We start from the raw sequence: 27989 nt of genomic DNA, 5'->3' as shown, positions 1-27989 counted from the left end.
ATTGAGAATCTAGAAATCGAAACTTAAATTTATGGTCAATTGATTTTTAACAAGGGTGCCAAATAAATTCAATAAAGGAATAATAGTCTTCTTAACAAATGGTGCTGGGATAACAGGATATCCATGTGTCAAATAATGAAATTAAATCTGTACCTCACATCATATACACAAGTTAACTCAAAATGGATTATAAACCTAAATGCAAGTGTTAAAACTATTTTTTAAGCTATAAAACTCTTACAAGTAAATCATCATGACCTTGGATAAGGCAATGGTTTCTTAAATATAACACCAAAATTACAAGCTACAAAAGAAAAAATTAAAATGAAAGTCTTTTCTGCTTTAAAGTATACTATCAAGTAAGCAAAAAGTCAAACCATAGCATGGGAGACAAAATTTGCAAATTATATATCTGAAAAGATACTTGTTACAGAATATATTTTAAAAGCCACAAATGGCCAATAAGCATGTGAAAAGATGCTCAAAATCATGAGTCATCAGGGAATGCAAATCAAAACCACAATGAGAAACCTCTTCATACCCACTAGGATAAATATAATAAAAAATATAGACAATAACAAATATTAGCAAAGATGTGAAGAAATTGGAACTCTCATATATTTCCAGTAGGAACATAAAATAGTGCAGTCACTTTGGAAAATAATTTGCTAAATACCGAGTTATCATATGACAGCATTCCACTCATAGACCTAGTTCCAAAAGAATTGAAAACATGTCCACACAAAAACTTGTACATGAATGTTCATAAAAGAGTTATCCATAATAGCCAAAAAGTAGAAACAAACCATAGGTTCATCAACTGATGAATGAATAATCAAAATGTGGTATGTCCATGCAATGGAATATTATTTATCCTTAAAAAGACATGAAGTACTGACACATGCTACAACACAGAGGAGCCTTGAAAACATATGGTAAATGGAAGAAGTCAGTCATGAAAGACCACATATTTTGTGATTCTATTCATACAAAATGTCCATAATAGGAAAATCTATAGCGGCATAAAATAGATTAGTGTTTGCCTATATCTGCAAGGGGAGAGAGAAGGCATAGAGAGTGAGTGCTAGTGAGTACAGAGTTTCTATTGGGTTGATAAAGTGTTCTGGAATTAGATGCACAGCTCTATCAATATACTAAAGACTACTGAGATGCACATTTTAACAGAGTGAACTTTATGGTATGTGGATATTTCAATCAAACTGTCATTTAAAAAAAGACTTTAAGGACTCAAGGAGGACTTCCTCAAAAAGACACTCTGAAATTGATTTTTGCATGGAAAGAAGTTTACTATAATCAACCAAGATACATTTAGTAAGAAATTTTCAGTGTAAGTTTACAAAGCATTCAGGTTAAATATTATAAAAATCTCTCGAATTAGCATATACATACTCTAGAAGCTTATACTCTAGACGAGGACACACTGGCAAAAAGTAAAAAATACAGGACACTCAGCATTTCCTAAGTTCCTACTCTGTTGGGCTTTTTTTAAAAAACCTATGTATTATATTTTCATTTATATCTCACAACAACCTATTTGAAATTTGAATGCTAAGAATATGAAACGCAGACAGGTTGGTTGAATTTCCAAAGACTATTCAGGTACTAGATTAAACACCTGGGTTTGAACCAAGGTCTGCCTCAACACATCACCACGTGAATAGCGTCACATGTTATGAGTCTTGGGTGATGAGCTTCATAATTTATCTTACCTGACCTGCTAAACCTATTCTTTTCCAAGGACATCTGGTAGACCATAGCAGAGACCTAATGGCACCAATGGGCTGTGTGGTAGCCTTCGATGGAAACAACCCAACTCATTCCAGAATATAACATACCAAATTCTTTCTCCCTGACACATGGATATGTTTGGCCCCACCCCCGCACAAATGACTTATTTCTTAAATGTAACTGTTTGCTCTTGTATAGTTACAACCTTTACGTTTCCAGCAGAGACATCATGCCTTCAGATTCTGATTCCATTTTATTTGTTAGTCCAGGGATCCTGGTCGGCGTTCAGTACACTAAACAGTCACCAAAATAAATATCCTAGGAGCCAGAATCCTAAGGCCGTCTCCCACTCGGGAGGTTGTGAGGTTCCCGTTGTCGGTGTAGGTTTTCCTTTCAAGACAAGACAAGCTATGTATGTGCTAAGTAGGAATGTTATATGATCCACCCAGCTCTCCCCCCACCCACCAGTGCTAAAAGGAAAATACAGTTCGAATTTAAGAGAGAAAAATGGCGCCAGAAGGAAAGAAGAGCCAAACTAAATTTGGCATTTCACCTTTCATTTCCCCCCAGATGCTGCCTACCCACAACCTCCCGTCAGCGTAAGATGTTTCGGATGTCTTCATTCTTCCCCCCTCAGCCCAGCTCCGAATCCCAGAAAGGGGAAGGGGTGGTGGGGGGCGGGGTGAGGGGGCGGTAAGAATCAATGCCATGCAGATGTGTTTATCCCCTCGTGCCTGGATAAAAGACTTTTTTCAAGCACCGTGCGTATCTTCTAGGCTGAAGCTCTGCCTGCACAGGAATGCCACATGGCAGTCAGGTCAGGGCTGCTCTTTTGCTGTCCTTTTCATGTCAAACCCGAGCTTGTGTACTCTGATGTTAAGCTTGACAGATGTGTTCTCGGCAGCCCGCACACTGAAAACACATGGCAGACTGAAAGCGCCCTGGTCTCCTTGGGTGATGCCTTTGGGTTCACATCGCAGCCAATGATATTGGTAAAGCAATTCCATGATTCCCCAAGAGGCTCCAGGATCTCACTGCAGCAGGGAAAGAATGAGATGAGTTTGATGCAGGGGTAGGACCATGTTCAGGAGAGCAGAAAGGGAAGAGAAACTTGAGTGAAACCTTGATTATTCCTGGGAACTGAGAGTGTTGCCGTTTGCTCTGGTATGTTTTAGGGCGTTCTGAGTTTTTATATTAAATTATAGCAGAAACTTGCAACACCTTGTATTATTCAACTCTCTGTTTCTGATGTGCACACACAGGTAAATACAACTCTCCCTCCCTTCTTTCTCTCCTTCCTTCTCTCCTTTCCACTTTCTCTCCTTCCTTTCCTCTCTCTCTCTTTTTCTTTCTTTCCTTCTTTTTTTCTTTCTACTTATCTGTCTTTTTTTCTTTTCTATGTCCTCTCAAATGCTTTTTCTTTCCTCCTTCATACTTTCCTCTCTCATACTCACTTTCTCATCTTTATCTCTAATTTCCCTCTCCATGTATCTCTGTCTGTCTGTCTGTCTCTCTCTCTCTCTCTCTCTCACACACACACACGCACACACGCACACACGCACACACACACGCACACACGCACACCACTCTCTCTCACACACATGTCCTCGCCAAGCCTCAAAGACTGAAACATACCGAAGACTCCACATTTCTATTCTTTATTAATTCTGGGATCAGATCCTCTTTTCCCAGGGTTCTGGGCTGCTGATGTAGGTGACAGGGACAGCTCTGGCTGCCTGCTGACATTTAGGCCACTTATTTATCTCAGCAGCAAATCACTTTACATTTACAGATTAGAAGGAATTTTTACTAGTGTCTTATTTTCCCTAGAAGTTCTTGTTCTTTCCTCTCATTATTGTGCAATCTCATTTCTCTCTTTTGACTCAGCGGTGGGCGGTATGATCCCTCTGCCCTGCTCCAAAGGCAGATGAGGGCTTCCTCAACATGAGGGACCCAGGCAAGCAGAAGGCATTCGTACCACTGCTGGCCACAGTTTTTTTCTCCACTTCGTTCCCACCCACTCTCTGTCTGTAATCTTGCCAACCTTGTCTGAGTCTGGAGCTCGTCAGCTGCTACTCCGGTGACCACAATTTTTCGAACACTTTTAAGAACCAAGGAGAAATGTAATCTAAATGTGTAATGCTGTGGAGAGAGCACTCGTTGAGGAGCCAATGCACCTGTATTTCAGCTTTGCATTAAAGTAGGTGTGTTACCTTAGTATGACAGAGCCTGCTGGTTGTTCCCAAGATGCATTTTCCTTTTATCTCTCCATGATAGACTGTATACTCTAAATATTGACTGAGTATATAGCCACCAGAAAAAATACTCTACTCCCCACATTCCCTTGCACCTAGATATGGACATATGACAAATTTCAACCAATGGGATATAAGTTAATATAACTCGTGTGATCCTTACGTACGTAAATCCTATGCGGTTTATAGAACGTTCATGATGTATACAAGTGGTACGTTTGTGCCGTTCTTTTTCCGTTTCCTCTTTCCTGGGGCCTGGATTAAAGTTGTGAGAGCTGGAGCTAGAGCAGCCATCTTGGACCACAAAGTGGAAGTCTTATATTGAGGATGAAAAAGCACAAAAGCTACAAAAAGCCTAGTTTTACTGATGACCATGGAGCTATTATTTCGGCGCTGGGCCGCTACTGTTTATGTGAAAACAAACAAGCAAACATCTTATTTAAACCACTGTTTGTTTGTTTGTTTGTTTGTTTGTTTTTGGTAGGAGAAGAGGGATGTCCTGTCACTCTCTTCCCCCATCTCCAACAGGCGATCAAAATATATGATCACTAAGTTCACTCCAGGTCTGAAACACCAATGGTCCTACTTAAAAGTCATGGATGCATTTACAGAGTTCAAATTTCTGACTTTAGTCTTAAATTCAGCTGTAGGTGAGAATGGCTGGCACGGCTTAAAAGAAGTCCACAGCTTTGATTCCTTTTCTCCTCATCGCTCTGTCTACTTAGTGACCCTGAGTCCCCAGGGAGTCAGAGTGGAGCCGAAACAAAAGTCAAAACGGTTACGGTTTACTGAGCCCTCGCCTTGGACTGAGCTTCATTTAATCTTCACAACAGCCCTAGGAGACAAGTACTAATTATCCCCTTTTAGTGATCGAGGATGCTGAGGCTTAGAAAGAAAGCTGGTAACAGGCAGGATGCAGCCAGGGTGTGCTTGACTCCAGAGCTGGTTGTCTCCCACAATGACATCTCAATATGGAGAATCCAGAAAAAGTCCACCAAGGTAAGCCAGCGTGTATGCACGTGTGGAAGGGAGAATAGGCGGCCACCTGATGTGAGCAAAAGAAAAACCAGACCCGCTCAAATCCTGCCTTCATGATCAAAGCCAGAGGCTCTGTGTGCTATGCCCCTCTTCTTGAGCATGATCTGGTTGGCATAGTAGGAGATACCATAGTCCTCCAAACGCAGAGGTTGCCCCTCTCAGGATGGGGCAAAACGCTGACCAATGGGAAATGCACCCTACCCACCTCAACAAAGGAGAAACACGTAGGTCGGTCAGAGAAAGGCAGACTTACCCTTTTTCTCCCTCTTGAAATCAAGTCAACCCAACCCCAGACCTGGCAGAAATAAATAAGGCACGATCCTGTCCTCCAGGAGGATATAACGCTATATGCCACCATGATGGCTGAGGCATTCATGGATTCTCTGTAGGAAAGGGTTTATTATCCTCATCCTACAGACCAGGAAACTAACTCTCAGACATAAAGTGACTTGCAGAAAACTCGTGGCAAGGCCAGGATTGAAATCCTTGTTTAAAGGCTCCAAAGCCCATAAAACTCCATGCTGAACATCAGCCTCTTAAATAAGGTTAGGGTCCTAATCTTAAGCTAATGCCCCCTTTCTAAGGAGCCAGGTCCATAAGGAAGAGATAATAATGCCTTCCAGCTCTTGACTGTAGGTATTATTCTAGAATCACCAACTCTCATGGCTCAGAGGTACCTTAAGGAGTATCTAGACCAATAGTATCCCCTTAAAAGGGAGGAATATGAGTCCTAGAGAAGTGGCATCTTTACCGAGAGTCTCACAGCTGTCTATGTCAGCGCCACTATCAAATTCAGGGCCCTGACTCTTGTACTGTACTCATCCGTGTTTCTATTTTTGGAGGAGGGTACAGAAACTAATGGTTCAGTCTGTGAATCCTGGAATCAGGCCATCTTGGGTTCAAATCTTGGCCATGCTACATCTGCGTCATTGCACAGTTTCTTTAACCTCCTTATGCCTTACTTTCCTTTTGTGTACTTGAAGATGATAATAGTACTTGTGAGGATGAGCAAAGGAGACGATGCAGGTAAAGCAATCAGCGTGGTCCTGGCTCAAAGTAGCTACTTGGCAAACACTACTGCCTTATAACCATCCACGCACAAACCACTTAGCTCTCAGCAGATACATCCTAAACAAGGGAGACCGAGGCGTCAGGGAAGAGAGGAGAAATTAAATCAGCATAGAGAACACAAGCACTTTTTCTCCCCATCTCAAGCGGACAGCGATAAGCAGAACCTGGAGATCATATCATATCTCAGAGAAGGAATTCTAAACAAGGAGACACAGAGCACAGAGCACTGAGTCTGCCACCGCAGGGTTCGCTTTCTTATCTGCTACTGCATCATTTAGCATCACCCAGAGGGTAATAATCGGGTTCCAGCCCTCTCTCTTAAGTGAGGAATTCCTCATTCCGCAAGTGTTAGGATTTCCAGGGATTAGTGTGAACGGTGCTTAAGCATCTAAATCCCTGGAATGAAGAGGAAGGAAAGTCCCACTCATTCTCCCACCCAAGGCCCCTTTTCCCTCTCATGTGGCCTCACCCTCCCACACCCCCCCCCCCCACCCAGAGCCTTCTCCGGTGGCTAGTGGCTAGGAAGGGGCAGTGCATACGGAGAGGGACTGTTAAAGGCCACCACAGATCCCACGGCAGCAGGGATGGGTGGCTGTGTATGTTTTACACAAGCCTGAGAACAAATTTTAAGCACTTGACCTTCCACAAATTTCAGATTGCTTGCGATACACATGTAAAAACGGTTATGGGGCTTCTGTTTTATTTTTTTAAAAGAGTTAGCATCAGCCCCATTTGGCCTCTGTCTGTAACATCTGCCGCTGACTTTATGGAGCAGAGGGACGGGGAACACAGGCAGTGAGACAAGCACAGGTGTTGCGGGCAGAGGCTTCGGGTCCCCACCTGGCTTCCCAGTCGCAGGGAAGGGCAGACTGTAGGTAACCTTAGGACTTCTGATCTACCAAGCGACCAATAGATTTTTCTTTGAAAGAAGGTAAGTTGTATAACTTACCAAGTTTCCCTTTCCAAAATGGCAGCTAGAAAGTTAAGGGTCTCATGTGTGGCTTTGGAAATGCAAGGAGGCCATTATGCTAGCCTTTCTGGCCAGGGCGGGGCGGGGCTTCACTTTAGTCTGTGTTCTTGTCTGTGTTGTTCTGGTCTTATACCTAATTTTTAAATCAGTGCCATTTTATATAATTTAAATATACTTATAAACCTATAAATCCTTTGAGTCAAGGTAAAAATAAATAGTACAAAACAATGCCTGCAGGATTATTTTTAGAATTATCAATAATGCATATGAACTTTCCAGTGTTATCACTAAATAGATACCAAACAAGGAGTTGGATAGTTCAAGTAGAATAAGAGACTTGTGGATCAGAGCAGAATCATCTCACTGAGCCCAGGGTCCATCAGCAGCCCCCTAGCCAACACCTAGCTGTGTGAGTGAGGTTCTTATTATTCTATACCACGGAAGCTGTATGGTTGTTTGTTATGCAGCATAATTGTGGCAATAACTAACTGACAAGTGAGTAATGTCTAGTTTCTTGAATTCAATTAACTCAAAGTGAGCAAACTGGCAGACACAAAGATGCAACCAGTATGATACATGTAAGGCAAGCACTGATAGAGATTTTCTAAGTGTTCTGGGAATATAGCAGGAGGGTCTGTAATTCATCTCAGAATGTGTCAAACAAGGCTTCTCTGTTAGCAAGAGAAGTGGGAAACTGTTTCTGTTTTGAATCCTCAGTGCCAAGCAGAAGACCTAATACTAGATGCTTAAGTTAGTCGTCTTATGTTCACCCCCATGTCCCAGAGCCATTCTCTGCCTTGCTCTTTGTCCCAAAGACCAACTCCTGTGGACTGTCTCCCTGGGGCTCCCTAACCGGCTGGGCTAGAGCCACGATGATCAAAGAGTGGAAGGAAGAGACCCCAAGATGGCTCTTTTCCACTCTCGCCTTATTTTGCCTCTGCAGACGCCTCCAAAAGTTACTTGGAGCCATCTCAGTGTAATGTAATTCTGTTTCCTGCCACCATCCTAACCGGTACAATGCTTAAATACATCGGTTGAAGGAGTCATCAGTGAACATCTATCTAATGACCATCTACTATATTCCAGACATTTTTCTAGCCACTATTGATACAACCGTGAGCCATGCAGATAAAATCCTGCCATCTGGGAGATTAACTTCTATTTGGAGGACAGACAATAACATGATGATGTCAGATAATGAAGATATAAATAAGTAATATGAGGAAAACAAAGGAGAGGTAAGAGATTGGAGGATTTCGTGGGTTCCAGTTAAGATGGGAAGGCAGAGAAGGCTCTTCTGAGGTGGTGGCATGTGAGCAAGGGCCTGACTACAGAGAGGGAGTGAGGAGGAGCTGGAGGATATTCCTGGAAGAGGGAGGAACAAGCACAAAAGTAGAAAGGTGAGTATTAAAGAGACGAGCAGGGGCTAGTGTGGCTGACACTGGTGACTGGCGGAGTGTGTATGAGATGATGCCAGAGATCTTGTCGGGGACTCATCCTTAGTAGGGCTTATAGATCATGGTAAGCACTTTGGATTTCAACATAAGAATGATTTCACATCCAAGCAGGATGTTGCTAAAGAAAAATGATTTTGACATTTGTTAATATGGTAGGGAAGACTTTATTCAAAGCTATTGCAGTAGGGGAGAGAGATTGAACTCCAAATACAACGAGGTCAAGTGAGAATTTGTAGCCAATGAGCAGAGTGAGGGGCTCAGTGGATAGAAAATTACTAAGGGATATCAAGGAGGATTCTTGCTAAACTAACCTAACAGGATTTATGCTAAAGGTAGGCCAAGGACTAAGGCATTGAGGGTGGGGGATAAGGAATTTGATCAGATATCAAATTCTGGGTGGGAGAAGTCTTGCTAAACTGACTTAGTAGGATTCTTTGCTAAAACTGGGCCCAGCAGGCCAAGGGCAGGGCAGCAGGCTAAGGTCAAGGCCTAGTTAAGAGGGCTAAGAGGAGCCCGACCAAAGTTTGGTCAAAGAGAGAGTCTTTGTCAATCCCTTGAGCTGCCATGTGGACAGTCAACTATAGGGGCAGGAGAGGAAGTGAGGAGCCAGTTAGAAGAATGTCACGGGCAGCCGGGAGGCCCCGCAGGAGATCGTAGTGGCAGAGTGGAGGAGGTGCATAAAGGAATCACCAGGCATTTGAACCGAGTCTCAAAAGACAAATGGGAATGAGCCAGATGGGGCAAAGTGGCATTCCAGGGAGAAAGGACATAAAGAGCAAAGGCACGTAGATGCAAAAGGAAGCCTGGAGGAAAAACTAGGTGGCCCCGCGGTGAGATCAGAGAGCACCTGTCGGGGAGGCACAGGACCTGACTCACCTGAATACTTGAGAGAATTGCAACAAGTCCTTCCAGCTATACAGCTGCAGGCTTTGTGCAGCGTTTCAGAACTTGGTGTGGTGGTGATTCCTGTACTTCCATCAACAAAAGGTTTAATTCTATTTAGCTTTTCAGAGGGAGGGACTGGGGCTTCTCTGAGAGGCCTCGCTGATGTGCCAAGTCCTGTCCAGAAGGCTTAGCCCTCTTCTCTCCTGTGGTACCTCCAGGCTGCATGCAGGCACTCTGCTGAGGGCCGAGGGCTTCAGAGTAAGCACACCCAGTCCCTGCCCTCAGGAGGCATATAGCTTAGGAAGGAGGCAGCTGCCACCCAGGGGGACGAGAGCAGGGATGGGGAGCACAGGGGCCTCCAGGACCACACATAAGAACCTGTTTGTAAGCTGAGCTCATGCAAGGTACCCACCCATTTAAAATAGAAACCATAGCTTGTTACCCTGCTGCGCCGTATTCTTCAGTGGCTCCCAACTGCCTTCCGGTTTATCCTGAAACTGGGTTATACAACTATCTATGATTGAGCCTGCCCTCTCCTCGGCCTCATCTGCCGCTACCACCCTCTCTTCTCAAGTCCCTGTTCCTCCTCATGGTACTTCTTTCACCTCCCAGAAAAAAAAATTCCACTAGGTTTTACTTCCAACTTTTGCAGGTGTCCCCTAGTCTGTCTCATTTATCACTGCGGTCACATCTTAAATATCGCTACCCCCAGGAAAACTTCCCCCGCCTTCCAGGTCTCAGCGGGTGTTGTAAGCACCTGTACTTCCCCTGTTGTGGGGAACTATTGATAGAACTATTTCCAGATTGCTCGTTTGCTTATTCATTTCTCCCACTACACTTCAGCCCCTGGCTTGTCGGGACCAGGTCTGTCTCGTTCCCTCTGGTAACCGAAGCACCTGGGTCAGTATCCACACAAGAGCAGGAGCTCGGTACATATTTGTAGAAATGAACTCAGTGGGTCTGAAACTCCCACCGAGAGCAGCTTCTGCTATAGAGCTGGTCTCTCAGCATGATCTGAGCTGCTCCTTAAATAGACCAACTCCTTATTTTCCATCTTACATATTGTAAAAATAATATGAAGTTTGACAGCGGTCACTTCCTACGTGGAAAGAAATGACATCTCTTTAGAGAAATCCACAGATTATCAGTAGCTTGACCCAGGAGCTTGTATAATTTGCATAAGAACCCTCTGACCTGTGGCCACCCATTTCAACAGTAAGAAAAGGGAGTCTCCCAACAGTTGAGTAATTGTCCAGCCTCAGTGCTCGTAAGAGATACAACCAGGACACAAACCCACGCCCAAACGGTAGGTAAGAGTCTCATTTTCCTGCCTCTCTGTCTTGGAGCAAGAGGCCACGCCCACAGAATACCCTTGCCTGAGGGAAAAAAAGCTGCAGGGAGGTAAGGTCCTCATTGCCTGGCCCTTTAAAAAAACTGGAAACTATTTTCCTCCATAGTTTTAGAGAAGGGGAGGAAAGCACAGAGCACATGGAAGGGTGGCCACAGGGGCTCTAAAAGTCAAATTTCTGCCATTCCTGCTTTGGGGTTAGTGCAGCCCTTAGGGACCCGTAGCAGATCCCACGCATTCCAGTGAGTGTGTAATGAAAACAGCCTGGTCTCTGGATATGGGTCTCTAAGAGTGCGGGGCTCTCTCGAAAGTCAAGAGTTATGTTATTTCTCAGCCCCTCACAGAAAGTCAAACCAGGCCTCCTCCGGAAAAAGTGAGGGGCCACCATGGAGGGCGCCTCTCCTTTGGGCCAGATTTCCATCCCACGAAACTCCACGTGAGATGCCCATGGGAATCATTCGTTGTTTGGAATTTAAACATCTCATACTTTTCCTAGACACGGAGAAAATATTTTTTAGGTATGCCAAGAATTAACCAGCAAGGGCTTCCATTTAATTGTCTTTGAAACAGAAGCTAATGCTGTTAGCACACAGACCACGTTTACCGATAGCATGCAGGGGAGAAGGGCAGTGGGAGGAATTATAAAAATATGTGAGAATAGAGCCAGCTTTGAGCAAGCCTGGGGACAGAAGTGCTAAAATGGCCATTGTTACACTGTATTTGTCTTTTCATTAGTAGGGAAAGAAACCTCACTTTCTGTCTACATTCATTGTGGTGTTGGGATGTCTTTGATCTCCCAAATCAGCAAGAATCCCAAAGGGAAGCTAGCAGTGTTTTTGATTATTATCTTTAAAGTCTAAAATTCCTTAGGTGAAATTCAGTATGAAACGCATCCATGCAATGGGGAAGGTGAGTGACTGTGTCAACATCTGGGCCTTATTAAGGCACAGCTATTTTCACTAGGCAGTGAACTGGAGAAACCAAATTCCTTGATAAAGCTAGAAATTTCCAGGAACTGCTTGTAAAAGGCATTTATTCTGTCTGGTTATTTTGCATAACACACAGCACTGTGAGTTCCTGCCCAGCCAGGCCAGGGGAGATAAAAGGCATTATCTGTTTGTCGAATTGTCTCTAAAGCTTTAATGCTCTGGTTCACTGTTTGGTTTTGACCTTCGTAGAGCACTGTGCAATTTACAACGCCTTTCCACATACCTCCTGCCTTTTGATCTGCACAGCAGCCCTGAGAGGGAACAGACACGGACGGGGAAACTGAGGCCAAGAGCGATCCTGTGGGATCTTTTTTTGAACCAAGCTGATAAGACAGTGCTTCACTGTCAGGCAAATCATCTGGAGATTTAAGTAAAAATGTAGATTCTGATCCAGTGGGTCTGGTGGGGAGTCCACACTCTGCATTGGTAACAGCTCATGGGCGATGGTCATGCCGCAGGCCCATGGCCCACACTTTAGGTAGCCAGGAGCTCAGAGGCAGAACTGGCACTCAAATGGAGTCTCGGGTTTTCAAGTTCAAGGTTGTTGTGCCAAATCATGTAGCTTATGTGGAGGGTAAGGTAGAAGTACCAGGGCCTGACCCTAGGGATTCAAACTCCACCTCTGGCGTCTGTTAGCTTTGCGCAATTTTCTTAATCTCTCCACGTGTCAATTTTATCAGCTTCAAAGTGGAGATAAAATGGGACCAACATTCACAAGGTCATTTTTTAATTAAATAAAGGCTATAATGCATTAAAACAGAATAATGTTTCCAATATAGTACGAATTTAGTAAATGTTAGATATTTTTATTTCTTATTGATCATGTTGGAGTCAAGCCCTAATTGTAAAGAGTCCCTCTCAGAGCCTCAGGCTGCTAATCTATAAAATGGAATAATAAGTTAACTCCCACAGCTGCTGTGAAGAGCAAAAGGGATAATGACGATAAATGAGTTATGCCACAAAAAAAAACAACAACAAAAAATTTTTTTCTGCAATTCCTTAAAGAGTCTTATGCCTTTTTTGCAACCATCATGTTTAGCCTAAGTCCTGGTACAGTTTACATGCTCAATAAAAGTGTTTTTGTTTGATTGATTTTAAATAGTTGCTCATTTCCCTGAATCTATCATTGGACCTGAGGAAGGAGCTTTATTGAATCAATCCTCTCGTCATCAGAAACTGACTTTAAGGCTTTATTCTTTTAAAGCTAAGTAAAGCCTTTTGGATTCTTTCATAGCAAGGCAGTAGAATCTCCCAACCCAATCTCTGATGCTCCAGACACAAATGGGAAGGGAACTTTCCTGTCGCCATTGATAGAGTCACTCTTTCTCTCCCTTTGTCAGCACTTTGATATCACCTCAAGGAAAGGGAAGAACCTGCTGACTTTGTGTTTTCTCCAAGCGGAAATCACCAAATGAAAGAAGAGTAGAAAGAATGATTATCAACCAAGTGGAAACAGTCACCATTAAAATTCTATAAGCAGCAGGATTCCTCAGCAGATTAGCCCATTGTAAAATGAGGAGGATTACTAAACCAAGATATGGATATTTGAGATCTAGCTTTTGGCAGCTCTGACATTCTGACACATATTTAGGACGGCATAAAACAAAAGATCTTGGTATGTATAACTCAGGATTACTCATTTGCCACATTAGAAGAATTGAGATTCATTCATTCATGCATCCATTCGCTTGGCAATTATTCACTGAACACGGTGCTGGATGAACAAGATATATTTGTTGCCTAAATTCCCAGCACTTACCAGTCTGTGGGAGATGCAGACACACAATTAGGCAATTATACTGTGTAAGTATAAATATAGGAAAAGACAGACTGCTACAAAATCTGATTAATCGGTGGGAAAAAATAATACTAAACTTATGTATATTTAATAACCTCAAATTATGTAGATCAAAAATTGATAGAACTACAGAGAGAAACTGACAAACCCACCATTACAATGATTCATTCACTGATCAAGCAAATTAAAAGTAAAAAAAGGCAAATCTGAATAATTCATTGACAAGCTTGACTTAAGCATGTATTTAGAAACCTGCTTTCAATAATTAGAAAATGTGTCTCTCAAACACACATGGAACATTTATTTTTACATTACCATTTCCTATGTTAAAGAATGTCTCAACAAATTTCAGAGAATGAGTATTATATAGGAGACATTCTCTAATCACAATACTATTAAGTTAGGCATCAATAACAGAAAGATAATTTTTAAAACACATTGGAAATTTTACAATAAGTTTATAAATTACTCATGGGGAGAAATGAAACCAAAATAGAAATTTAAAAATACATAGAACTCAATTGTAACAATAATACTACATGTCAAAACGTGAGTAATACTTCAAGAAAATTTTATACTCAAGCACTTGTATTAGGAAAGAATAAAGGTTTAAAGTGAATGAGCTAAGCAATGAATTGAAAAGGTGATAAAGAGAACAGAACAACACCAACATTGTATAAAACAAAAATATAATACAAAGGATCGATGAAACGGAAATTTTGTTCTTTGAAAAGTCTATAGATACAGATAAGCCAGTCATGAGACTGATCAAAAAAAAAAAGGTAGAACATACAAATAAACAATATTAGGGATGAAAGGAGATATAACACTATCAGAGATTGAAAATGATAAGTGAATATTTAATGTTAACAAATTTAACTTTAAATTGAAATTTAATGTTAACAAATTTGCAAATGTAGATTAATATATATAAATTCCTATGAAAAGATATGTGACCAAAACTGGTTTAGAGAATTAGAAACCCTGTATAATCTTACAAACTTTAAAGGAAATTTCATCAGCAATATAAATCCTTCTGAAAACAAACATGAAGCCAGACAATTTTACAGGTGCATTTAAAAAACTTTCAAGGAACAAACCATACTTATCTTCAAATATCTTTTCCAAGGAACAGAAAAAGAGAACACTCTACAATTCATTTGTTGAAGCTGATATAAAACTAATACCTGAACCAGACAAAGAGAGTTTTAAAAAGAAAAAAATATACTCCAGTCTTACTCATGAACACAGATGTGAAATTTTCAAACCAAATGGTGGCAGACTGAACCAGAAAAATATTAAAAAATAAAAAAGTAACATTTTGTGATCAAATTGGTCTATTTAAAGAAATGCGAGAGTAATTTAACATGAGAAACTTGATGAATGTAATCAACATGTTAATAGACTAAAAGAGAAAAATCATATCCTCATTCCGAGTTCCCTGGAAACAATGCTAAAGTGTGAGTTCTTTTCTGAGGAGTAAGATCTGGCGGGCAGGAGTAAGGTATAAGAAGAGAGGAGAGCCAGCAGGGACAGAGAGCCAACCTGAAGATGAGTTATAAGCTGACCACCACATGGGTGACTTAGCCTCTGAATTGTCATGTAAAATGCAATTGAGTACTCTCCATAGTTAGAGGAAATCCTTTTTCTCAATGAGTAGATTTTGATGAGTGCCAGTGGTTCCCATACTGGCTCCCACTGTGGCCCCAACAAGAGGCAAGAGGCATGTGTAGGACCTGGAGGTTAAGTGCTTTCAGGGTGCACTTTTGGGAGCTGGTTGGAGCCCACACAAAACTGGTCCCTGCAGCAGTGGCTCTGAGAGAAAATTAAGAAGTTAATTAAGGCTGAGATAATCTGAGCTGTACATGAGAACTGTCTGAAGCACCATATTATCTTTACAGCACAAACAGAAAAAGCCCTAGGTAAAATTCAACTATTCATAATTTAAAAATAAAAAAATAAAAAACTCTTAGGAACCAAGATAACAAGGCAACAAACTTTCATAGCCTCATATAGGATACCTATTAAACCTATAATAAGCATCATTCTTCTTAGTGTGAAATACTAGAATCATTCCTATTAAAGTCAGGAAAAGGACAAAGGTATCACCACCTCTCTTCCACGCTAACCTGGAGGACACGGTGTAGTAAGACAGAAAAAATAAATAGAAGGCCTAAGTATTAGAAAGAAACAAACTATATTTATGTGTAATATGATTGTCTATGTAGAAGACACAGTTGAATCTATGACAGATCATTGTGTGACAGATCATATAATTTGGGGATTTTCTTAAAAATAATCCTGATATGAGAGGAGCAGGCAAAGTTAGAGATGAAACAAGTATGATCATATACTCATAATAGCTGAAGCCGAGTGATGTGTGCATTGGATTTCTTTTACTACTTTATCTATTTTGGCTTATTTTTAATTCCATGGTAAAGTTTAATATATATTAATAAATGTATATAATATAAATAATATTAATGGCACGCAATATAAATAATAATAAATATATCATGGACATACATTCGTATATATACTATATACATATTTGTATAAACATTTATATGTGTAGACATACAAATATAATTTATATCATATACAATAGCAAGAAAAAAATATCTAAAATAAACCTAAGAAAAATGTGAAGTTTATTGTAGGAAAAATATTTTAACTTTATTGAAATAAGGCCTGACTACATGGAGACATAAACATATTGCTGGAGTAAAAGACTCATAATTTTCTAAATGTCTATTTGCTCCAAGTTATCCACAGTTTATATTTAATTCTAATCAAAATTCCACGAGGTGCTTTTAAAGTTTTGATATCCGTAATTCAAAATTTTACGTGGGAGAGTAAAGAGCCAAGAATAGACTGAAAGATAAAGTGGGAAACCTTCCTTATCTAATTTCAATATGCATTTAGCTGTCTGATATTAAGACTCACATAGCTCTAGCAGTAAGATATCGGCTCAAGGATAGACAAATTGAACAATGGGACCGAGTAGAACATCCCGAGCCAGACTCACACATATTTGTAACTGCTGTGGCATTGATGATTAGTGGGCAAAGGATGGACTGCTCAATAGATTGTGCCCAGATCATCAGTTATCCACAGACAAAAAATTATATCCTTACCTCATTTCACAGAGAACAACCAATTCCAGACAGATAAAGGGCTTAAATGTAAAAGGGAAGTCTAGAATTTTTATGAAAAAAACATAGAAGACTATCTTCATGTGCAAAAGTAGGAAAGAACTTCCTAAACAAGATAAAAACCATGTAGATGGGTTCAACCATAAAAATGTTTGGAAACAATTCAAATACAACTGTATTAATCAAGGTTTTCCAGAGAAACAGAACCCATAGGATATATAGATAGATAGAGAGCAGAAGAGATTTATGTTAAGGAGTTGGCTTGTGTAATTACGCAGGCTGGCAAGTCCAAAATCTGTAGGTTTGAACTGTCAGGGTGAAAAAGGATGGGGCATTGCAGAGTATAAATACAGTAGTCCCCCCTTATCTGTTGGGGATACGTTCCAAGACCCCCAATAGATGCCTGAAAACACGGAGTGTGCCAAAGCCTACCTGTACTATGTTTTTCCCTATACATACACACCTGTGACAAAGTTTAATTTATAAATTAGGTACATTCAGAGATTAACTTAAACGATAACTAATAATAGAGTAGAACAATTATATACTGTAATAAATGTTATATAAATTGCTTTGGGGCCATTATTGAGTAAAATAAAAGTTACTTGATCACAGGCATTGTGCCACTGACAGTTGTCCTGATGACCATCACGGCTACTAAGTGACAAACGAATGAGGAGCATATACAGCATGGATACAGTGGACAAAGGGGTGATTCACACTCCGTTGGAATGGAGCAGGACAGTGCGAGATCTCATTATGCTATGCAGAATGGCGTGCAATTTAAAACTCATGAACTGTGTATTTCTGGAATTTCCCATTTAATATTTTCTGACTTTGGTTGGCCATGGGTAACTGAAACTATGGAGAGCGAAACTGTGGATAATTATGTAACCTCTATGTAATCTGACTGCTGTAATCTTTAATGGGGAACCGCGACACCTCTTAGCACACCCGCTATGCCCCAGACACTATTGGAGAAAATTTACATGCAAATTGCTTCTCCATCCTCAGAGCAACCTTGCTGGGGATGACAGAGCTGCTGTAGGGAACGAACAGTTTGTGCCTCTACACAGCACACCTGTGTACCTGCACCCAGTAGGGTGGTCCCTGCTCTGGACATTAGGCTTTCTACTTCCAGGCTCAAGCTCAGTGCAAAGATTTCTGTGCACACACATCTTTGAGGCTGAGCTGGCAGAGACCCAGCCAGGAGGCAGCCCCTCAGCGAAGACAGTCTATCTTCTGTGCCCACCCACTCACATATCTGGGACATCTGCCTACCTCCTGCCTGTGTTCTGAGCACTAGTCCTGTTAATTCTCTTGGCTTTAGCCAGTATCTAAGGATCAGCTGATGACTACAGTGTTCTCAGATAAGAATGCAAGGGATTATATATGAGGCCACATTAGGGAAGACAGGAAAAGGAAGGGAAGGCAGAGGTAGCTGGAGGCTGCTTGGGTTTGAGTTCTGATTCTGCCCTCTAATAACCATGGTGTTGAAGAAGCCATTCAAGCTCTCTGGTGATAATGGTGATGAAGCTCTTACCTCAGAGTGCAAGGAAAAGACCTAACACGTGTCAAATATCCCTGTGCTCTCTCTATACCTTCCCCTGATGGGACTACTTCAAAAAGTCTCAAGGAGACGTTATAATAAGCAGTGAAGAAGCTGATGCTGGCATACACGCCATTAGCAGGCCATTAAGAAAAGATTGTCTTGTCATATCATGCCGTTTGAAAAGTCTGCCTTTTCTACCTCCACTCAGTGCTGCTCCTGACTTTGAGAGCCAGGTCAGGAGAGAGAACACTGAGAGGAAATCTTCTTCTCACAGCAGTTCGTTGCTCTGCACTGGGATGGATGTTAGGGGGCCCAGAGATGCTCAGCATCTTAGTCTCGCTACAGTGAATTATAGTGAATTGAACTGGATTGAACTGAATTGAAAACACAGTGAAGTGAATTAAACCACACACCCGTCATTTATCAGCCACCACCTAGATGGCAGGCAGCGGGCTGTACCTGACAATGTGTTCTTTCATTTAGTCCTCACAGCAGCCTCTGCAAGGTAAGTGTTATTACTAAAATAAGGAAACCGAGGCTTGAGCTGCTTAGATAAATTGACAAAGTCACTTGGCTGAGAAGTAGTGGAGTTGAACTAAGCCCATTGCGATGCCAGAACCTGTGCCGTTCCACCACCTCTGTGGGCTCTCGGGGTTCTCCCAGGTGGGACCGGCTACCTCCCTGCAGGGCTCGGGGACAGCACATCTTTCATCACTCTGGAGACTGTCATAGGAGTCCTGCTTGCAGCGAACTCCAAGAGGCAGTTAATGACGGGTCCCTCTTCATGCAGTCCGTCACTCTCTGCTGAGAGTCATGGCAGGACTGGCTGTCCCCGAGGGCCGAGGATGCCCGTGCTTTCAGGGACTGTGTTACTGAGGAGAGAAGCAGCTGTGGGTGCCCTCCCTCCAGCTCCTTCCTGAGACCCCACCCAGCGGGCTGCCTTACTGACCCTGCGAGACCTTGTCTCCTCTGACATGTCCTGTGCCCAGACCAGCAGATGTGGCCCTTGGGCTTACATCAGAGAAACAGAACAAACACAGCAAACAGAGCTACTCCTCCCCCACCCCAAAAAGAGGCCTTTTGGAAACTACGATCATCTCTGTATTCCAAGGGGAACGTTCTTTCTTTGGAAGGACCCACTTGGGAACCTATTTTGGCAAAGAGCTTGATAAAAGGTAAAGAACTTAACCTGGAGTTGGGTTGTCATCATAATGTCTGATCGCGGTGCTTCAGCCTGGACAGTGAAGTGACCTGCTTGATAATGCACGTGTCTTTGCTGTGGGCAGGAGGCAGATCTGGGGCTTCCTCCGGTGGACTTAGCGAGGAAGATGGAGAAGATGGAAGAAAAGACTCCTCTTGAATCCAAGAATCTTCCCTTCCCAGTTCAGAGGCTGTCCTGCTCACAGCACCGAAAACAAAATTCTGAGTGATATTGAACAGGGTCTACTACAACTTCATGCATTTTTACTAAACACAGATCCCACGCTAGAGTTTCTCGTAATCTAGAAAATAACCTTTCCCTGGAGTGCCAGTTGCCAGTTTCCATTAAGTCCTTCCGTATGCTGAAAAATCCAAGCATCTCTGCGTTTAAGAATCCTACACCGTCTCCTGAATAGTTAGAACTTGACCACCAAATCTCTGCATCTGTGTGCCCTTCAATTACCTGTCTCCCAGGCCCTTCAAATTCAATCTATCCGGATTAATCTCATCATTTCCCCATTCACTCCTCACTAACATACACTTACACCCTTTGCTCCAGGCTCAATGAGCAACTTGGAAATCTCCAAACAGTACATAGGTTCATATTCTTTCTCTCTCTCTGTCTCTGTCTCTCTGTCTGTCTGTCTCTGTCTGTCTGTCTGTCTGTCTGTCTCTCTCTCTCTCTCTCTCTCTCTCTCTCTCTCGTTCCCTTCCTCCTTCCTTATGTCTCTCCCTCCCTCAATTTCTTCCTGCCTCGGGCCATATATTGCTTCTTCTGCCTGGAACACTCATCCTTTCTCTGTGCCCTTCAGATAGTATTAGTTCTTCCATAAAGCTTTCCAAGATGCCGGCCACACCCCAGACTCAGTTAGAAGCCCCTCTCTGTGCTCAGTAAGACCCTGTGCTTCTCTAATCTTGTTTATTTCACCATGTGGAGATTGCCTGTCATCTCGTCTGCATCCCTGGTCTCTGCCCTCCAGCAAGGTCTAATAGGCAGAGATTGTGTCTATCTGAGTCATCTTTGTACCCCCGACCCCCAGAAGCATATAAGGGTACTCATCCTTCACGACTCAGCTCAAGCGCCTCAGCCAGTAAGAAATGTTTTCCCGAGAGCCTCTCTCCCATTGCCTCCACCACACTGTCATCAGCAGCAGCAGCATCGTGGAAAATCATCACCACCACCACCACGATCACCGTGTTCTTCTATCTCACTGTGATCACCCCCGGAATATCGTCACTGCCACCCCTGCTACAGCCACGACTGCCACTACACTATCACACCGTCACCTCGATCGCCGCCCTCGCCTTCTTCTGCCATGCTCACTACGGTTGTTCCTGCACTACCACAACCACTGGCACCACCACACCCTCACCGCCATCAGCACTATCTCCGCTACCAACCTTGCCGTAAACGTCTTTAACACCGCCATGGCCACCACCTGCACCGCCATTTCTACCATCTGACTGTAGTTGTTACGGCTGTTATCGTTGCCAGCGGCAGCAGCACCATCATTAATACCATCCTCACGGTAAGTCATTGCCGCCACCGCCACTCGCCACGACCACCACGATCACCAGTCTCGCTGTCACCATCGTCATCACTCATGTCGTGACTACGATGGTTTCTACCACCGCCGTCGCACGGTCGCTATAGCACCATCAGTACGACCATCCGTATAACCATTACCGACGGGACCATCATGACCATCACTACTACTGCCGGTACTACCACTACCATCACCAGCATCACCTTGAGTTAGGTGTCCCTCTCCTGTGCTCCCAAAGCCTGGTGCACACACGTTTCATACTGTTTTATAATCACCTATGTACATATTTGTCTCTCCCGCTGAGTGGTAGCTTCCTCAAGAGCAAGGACGAGAACTCATTCATTTATGTATCCCTGATGCTTCACACAGCTCCTGGCACATAGAAAGTACTAAATTAATATCAGCTAAGTAAATGAAGAAATAAACAAATAGAAGAATGTTACTACAAATAATAATTATTAACAATCATGAACATTATTTCATTTAAGCCTCGTGATAATCCCATGAAGTGTTTTTATTATTCTGTTTTAATGGCGAGGAATTTGAGGTCAAGTAACTTGCCCGAGGTCACATGGTTAGGAAATGAGCCAGTATATAATCCCACATCATCTGACCCCAGGGCCATTGTGACTAATTACAATATATTTTGTCCAGCTTTTCCTCTTCTATGAAAGGGGATCACAGAAGGAAAGCATTCACCCCGGGGGACCTCAAAATCTTCAGAACGTGGAGAGTTGCTATATCATCGGCCCCATATGGCCTTGGACCTGACTTGGCAGCTTAGCTGCTCTGGGTGGAACTATGTCTGTGTCTCTGAGCATGAACACCCTGAAGACATATCCCCAGTTCTCAGGGGACATTTTCAACGCTGGGTTAAAGGCCGATTGTTTATGCTTGTTTCTAATGAGCTTCCTATCTTAGAAAGGAAAAACAAAGGCTATCTAATAAACACAGCTGACTTGTAAGGCCTGAAATACCCCAAACTCCTAAGAGAGGAAAAGCAATTGTGTGTGAGGGTGTGCAAACTCACACGAGGCAGGATAATTGAAGGAAGCCCTCAAGAAGTTGGCATCTTTCACAGGGATGCTTCATCTGCTGCCACAAAACCAGGCTCCTGGCACACCTCCCGTGGCATTCGCCCTGACTCTCACGGCTAGAAACCCACGGCTCCAGAATGGGATGTAACAGTTAATGGTGACAGGTTCAAACCATCCCCTCTGCATTCCAGGTACTGCTGAAGAAGGCGTGTGTGTGCGTAGCGTGTGTCCACTTCTTCAAGCCAAGAAGTATCACCAAGGGCCCACGATGGCCTGGCCCACCCGAGAGAGGCTCCTGGAAGGCCATGTCCCTAGTGCTCTCTCCACTCAGAAAATCTGTTGCTGCTCAGCAGGCCGTAGAAGCCACAACCAACAGTATCTTTTGTATTAGTTAGCATTTACTGAGTGTTTATTGTGTGCCAGGCACAACACTATTTTCCCACATTGTCCCAAGTGATACTCGTGACAACCAGGCAGCATTTGCATTCTTTTTTTATATACAAGTAACCAAGAGTGGACGAGTAACCAAGACTGGAGAAGTGAAGACTCTACCAGAGGTGATATGTTGTAAGTGGTGAAACCAGATTTGAACTCAGGTTTTCAAACTCCAGAGTTCATGGGCTTAACCACTTGGCTACACTGCCTCCCCAACCATAAATTATTCTAGGGCCCTTCAAGAGAAAGCTCCAGGTACGCATGAAAGGGGGACTTTCGGAGGCTTCTGTTTCTCTGATGTGAGCAGGAAAACATTCACACATTAAAGAGAAGTGCAAACTTTACGAGTAGCTCTTATGCATTTCATTAAAGATTGCTGTGTGTGTAGCAATTCTCCTCGGGGGGCCATAAGCTCTGTAAGGGCAGCAATTGTGTGTGATATACTTTTGCATCTCCCACACCAAGCAAAGTGCGTGGCATCCAGCAGGTGATGTGGAAATGTGTTTCAAAGACGGAGTGAACGTAATGATAATAATGGCACTGTATTCTGGGCTCACTTCATCTATCCAGCCTGGCTCCCTGTAGTTCTCCTTCAGGCGGTCTGTGCTCCAGCCAAGCTAGCTTTCTCTCCCAGTTGCAAAGACACACCATGTTTCCATACCTCTGGGCCTTCGCCCACAATGTGGCCTCCACTTGGAAGGCTGTCCTCTGCAGTCCCATGCTTTCATCAAGGCCCATCTCAAATGCCACCTCCTCAGTGAGGCCTCTCCGCTAGAAATAATCTCTCCTCTTTCAACTCTCTTAATTCCTGTGAGTTCCTTCTTTTCCTCCCCTTCCTTCCTCTCAGAGGCTTAATGTGAGGTTGAAATGACATAATATTCCAGAAAGTTCTTTGTAAGCCAGGCGGCACTATCCAGCCATGAGGAAGGCTCATCTCCCTTCGACTAAAGAATAAGATCATCAGTGGTGTCAGGTTCAGTGTTGCTGAGCACAAGACCTCGCACACCCAAGGCGCACTTCTCTCCCTCTTCCCTGGAGCCATGTTTATGACCTTCCAATCAGGCCGAGGTGACATCCATCAGGTCAAAGGAAAGCCTTAGTAGGAATAGACTGAAAAACACTGGGCAAGGAAAAAAATGGAACTATCTGCTGAACACCTCCCCCTAAAGACTTTCATACACCACAATGATCCTCAACTCTATTATATCCAAGATTCTGTTTTCTTTTTTTTTTTTGTAAGAAATATTTTGTGACTCCCTTTCCTATTCTATAATGAAATACATAGCTAATGTGCACGACAGTGTTTGGTTGACTGCTCGCCAGCCCCGGATCCTCCTCTTTCTGGGTGCACTACCCTGGATTTCCCAGCCTCCCCTGCAGTGAGGTGCTGCCATGTGACTGAGTTTTAGTTAATGGACTGGGAGCACCACCTCCAGGCCTGGGTGCAGCAACATCTCCCTCCAGCAAAATCTAGGTCTTTCCAGATGACCTTAATAAGCCATGGCTTGAAGATGATAAAATCTGACTGAATTTCAGCTGCTGGAAAACTTAACATAAGGGAGAAATCAACTTCTATTGTTTAAGCCACCGAGATTTGGCAGTTTATTTCTTAGAACACTAGCACTCTCTTATTAAGATGACAATTAACACTTACATACAATAGTTGTGGATCTAACGCACTTCCGTGTAGCTATGGCTCCCAACCCTAAATAGATGTTGTATTTTTGTGGCGTTAGAGAGGAATTGAGTAGAAGTTGGGGCCCAGGATTGAGAGACATGGGTTCCAGTCTGGGCTCGGCTGAGTGATAGGAGTCAAGTTCATGCCAAGTTTTCTTGTCAAGTTCTCTCTGGGCCTCAGTTTTATGACTGTGAAATAAAGGGTTGAAGAGGTTATCTTTGAAGTTCCTTCCAGTGTGAGTACTCTACTTCCAGTTCCGGGACTCTGCTGTCAGCTCCATAGGGCCAGAGCCCACAACTGCCGTGTCCCTACTCTCTCCTCAGCATGGAACCCATTGTTTAGGACATACGAGTGCTCAAAAAACCACTTTTTGAATGAGAGAATACTGCTGCGATTTATGCAACTCATGACTTTAAACCTTACCCACTTGCCAGATACCAGCAGCAAATTGTATGAACTAGCAAATTCTCTCTTCTTGTGTAACAGGAAGCAATGTTGGTACGCTCCCGGAACTACATTCCACCCTTCCCTCTGCCAATCCCCCCTCCACTGACACACACCCACATACATTCCCCTCCCACTAAATAGACCCCTTGCCTCAATACCTGCAATCTTCTATTCTTCTGCTCTTGCACATTCCGCTCCTATGCCCTCCGGCCCTTCCCTGAGAGCTGCCAAGCGCTGTGAGTCCTCCAGCTCTATGTCATTCCTCTCCCCAAGCACTAAAATGCTAACTATTTATTTTAAGATGGAAGGAAATTAGAGACTGCAATTAGCACATTTTTCCAACACATTGCCTAAACCACTTCTGTGTAGTGAAGCCAGGAACAAGTGCTAGTAAAGTTAACACAGTTTATTAAGCAGGAGAAGCCATCCAGAGCTGAGCAAATACAGAAAGCACGTGGAAGGTTCGCCCCTTTCCTGAGACAACTCCTTCAATCAGCCTTCAATGAGGAATGGCGCTCTTCCTCCACAAGCCGAACTATGTATATCACAAACAGAGAACTCCGATCCTAAGATTTATGAGCTGTGTGACCGTGAGTTAGTCAAACGACCTCTCTGAGTCCCAGTTTCCCAATCATAAAATAATGAAAACCTGTCTGATATACATTACAACCGAGGTCTCCAACCCCTGGGCTGTGAACCAGTACTGGTCCATGGCCAGTTAGGAACCAGGCCACGGAGCAGGAGGTGAGCAGGGGGAAAATTTCATCTGTATTTGCAGCCACTCCCCAGCACCAGCATCACTGCCTCAGCTCCACCTCAGATCATCAGGCATGAGATTCTCATAGAAGCACTGGTCCCTGGTGCCAAAAAGGTCGGGGACCGCTGCATTACAAGACCGTTATGACCACACTCACATATATATAGGATCTATTGTGCTAATACATGTAAAAGTATTTTCTAAATCGGAAAAGTCTCTAGCCTTTTAGATTATTACTTGATATCTTTTTCCTTGCAGTGATTCTTTTTCACTTTCTTTTCTTTCCTTTTTCTTTCTTCATTCTATTATTCCTTTTTCATATACATACATATGTGTATATATATGTATATGTATATGTGTGTGTGTGTGTGTGTGTGTGTGTACATATGTATTTAGTTTGTGGAAGAAGGCAAGGCCCTGGTCTGGTCCCTGTCGGTATAAGAACAAATAGGATATGGTCCCTCCCTCACAAGCTCGGTGTCCCACTGGAGATGCAGTCATTAAACAGAGCTCCAGTGCCTTGTGTCACTGCATGGCATTGGGCAAATGGCGCCTTGCACAGGCATTCAGTGGAGGGGAGGGTGTCCCAATGACTCTTACGCATTCCTCTCGCCAAGTCCTTGGTGTAGAGCTGTGTTGGACATATAGAATGGGCACCTGCCTATAGTTTGAACAAAAGTGATACTGGTTCGTTATCAGCCTTTTAAGTACAATTAATGTGAGTCAGCCTTCGAAAGTCACTCCTGCTGTGCTAATAAATCAGGTCTCTGAATCCACAAGGCTGAAGGCCAGAGAGCAGAATGTGACCAACCCGCAAAAGTTAATGCCTCTCTACAAAGTCTGCCAGTGGAGAATTTACCTGTCTTCCCTGGCAAGAGCCTTCTGCCACCAAACACAGTGTCTAAACTAGCACAAGGGCACCAAGGCTGCCCTACAGGTCAACTCCCACCAAATTAGAATTATGAATGTCCTTTACTGAAATACACCTAAATTACAAAAAGTAAGCTTTCAAACCCAACATTTATTCTTAAAATTGTAGTTTTCCATATTCTTCATACATATTGATGTTCTTATAAATTATTTGGAAAAAAATGTGTATGTATTAGTGTGTTCTTATAAATCCTCTTTCAAAATGAAAAAGCTTTGGAACCCTGCGCTCTAGAATAATCCATCTCATTTGAATTCAGTTCATACTCCCCAGAACTGTGATGGTACAGCTCAGGTGGAATTATATTATTATGCGTCTGTCACATCTTGGGAGTTCGAGCAACCTTAGCATGGGGCCCCATCCTTCCTTTCTAACAAAGAATAGCGCAGAAAGAGTGCTTTGTCACATGGCCAAAGGGATACTGTCGGGCATAAGATCATACAAGCTAATAAGTTAGCGCGTCACTGTTTCACAGATGCCGGCAGAGGACACAAGACTCCTGGGTCAAAGACAAAAGATGTTACTACTCCCAGCACAGCAAGCGGCGTGAGTAGCAGCACGTTTGCATCATTTTCTCTGGCCCCCAGGTTCCACGTGGCAACATAATAAGACGCAGATGGACGCTTCACACGGAGCGAGTCTGTGCCATAGCCGAGGAACCCTGAGCTTGAGGGAATCTACCACTTTTACAGCAAGCAGCAAGCCCTCCTTCGATTTGTCCTAAAGGGAGATATTACTTCATCCCTCAGGGGTGCTCACTGCAAACACGACTCTGAGATTTGGCCCAGGTAAAGAGAGGTCAGGGCCTTGCATTCTTGGCACACCCAACAAGACATGTAGGAGTGTAATGATTCCCAGATTTTCATTTCCCAGAGAAACAAACAGTATAGTGTTTAGAAAATGCATTAAAGGCAGCTCTTTAAAAAGTCATTTTCTCCTGGATATTGGCCCTCACACTCCTGATTTGGTTTGGATCTGCCTTCTCAGGGAATAGAACACTTCATCTCTTGATTGAGCCGTAATAGTCATCCTACTTATCCCTCCACAGCAACCCCTACCTACGACATAGCTCCGTGGATGTACAAGCCATGTCTCTGTGATTAGAGCACCTAACACAGTATCAGGGCTGTACCATGTGCTTAACAATTGTCTGTTGAAAGAATTAATGATTTAGACTATCTTATTGGAACAGAGGCTCTTGAACCTTGGCAAACCCTACTCCTCCAGTTATATCAGAATTGAGGAAATTATCATGCTGGCACCGTATGCAGCTCTATAAGGACACCATACTGGAAAGACGCAGGATGCATTTGGAGACCGCTTGAAGGCTTTTTCACCCTCCCTCAAAAGCCGCTCCACTAACCAAATGCATACTCTCAGCCAGTACACACTATCTGTCCTGGTGATCTCTGCTGATTGAAAAGGTGGCTGGAAGCAGGGAGAGGTATCTGGGACAGGCAGGAAAACCAGCTACTGAATCTTTATTTCCAACACTGGCTATTTTCAGCTGGGATAAACTGAGTTTCAGGATAGCCTATTTGGAAGATCTGTTTTTTATGCGTATGAAAAATCATCTGGTTATTTTTCTGGGGAGGAGTGAAGGGAAAATTGTGGGCTAGAGTAAAGAACCTCATTTCCAGCAGAATTCCTTTCTGTGTAACTACATCATTTCAGCCTTAGGGTCCTATTTTAT

General features: G+C 43.1%; 2 long non-coding RNA genes across 6 annotated transcripts in view; both read right to left on the bottom strand.

Annotated features, from left to right (window-relative positions):
• The window catches only part of LOC107501172, a 53407-nt gene extending 31978 nt beyond the window's left edge, over nucleotides 1-21429 (bottom strand). For all 5 annotated transcript variants that reach the window (XR_001594697.2, XR_004955797.1, XR_001594699.2 and 2 more), the window contains exons 1-2: nucleotides 21290-21429; nucleotides 19457-19663 (exon numbers count right to left, since the gene is read on the bottom strand). This is a non-coding gene — a long non-coding RNA (uncharacterized LOC107501172). The remainder of the gene's footprint in view (nucleotides 1-19456; nucleotides 19664-21289) is intronic.
• Nucleotides 21430-21509: 80 nt separating this feature from the next.
• The window catches only part of LOC107501171, a 63081-nt gene continuing 56601 nt past the window's right edge, over nucleotides 21510-27989 (bottom strand). Inside the window, exon 5 of the long non-coding RNA XR_004955796.1 lies at nucleotides 21510-24352. This is a non-coding gene — a long non-coding RNA (uncharacterized LOC107501171). The remainder of the gene's footprint in view (nucleotides 24353-27989) is intronic.

This window comes from Rousettus aegyptiacus, unplaced genomic scaffold, assembly GCF_014176215.1.
Source record: "Rousettus aegyptiacus isolate mRouAeg1 unplaced genomic scaffold, mRouAeg1.p scaffold_m13_p_2, whole genome shotgun sequence".
Taxonomy (NCBI): domain Eukaryota; kingdom Metazoa; phylum Chordata; class Mammalia; order Chiroptera; family Pteropodidae; genus Rousettus; species Rousettus aegyptiacus.
Note: the sequence above shows the minus strand (reverse complement) of the source record. Positions and strands in the feature narration are given on the sequence as shown.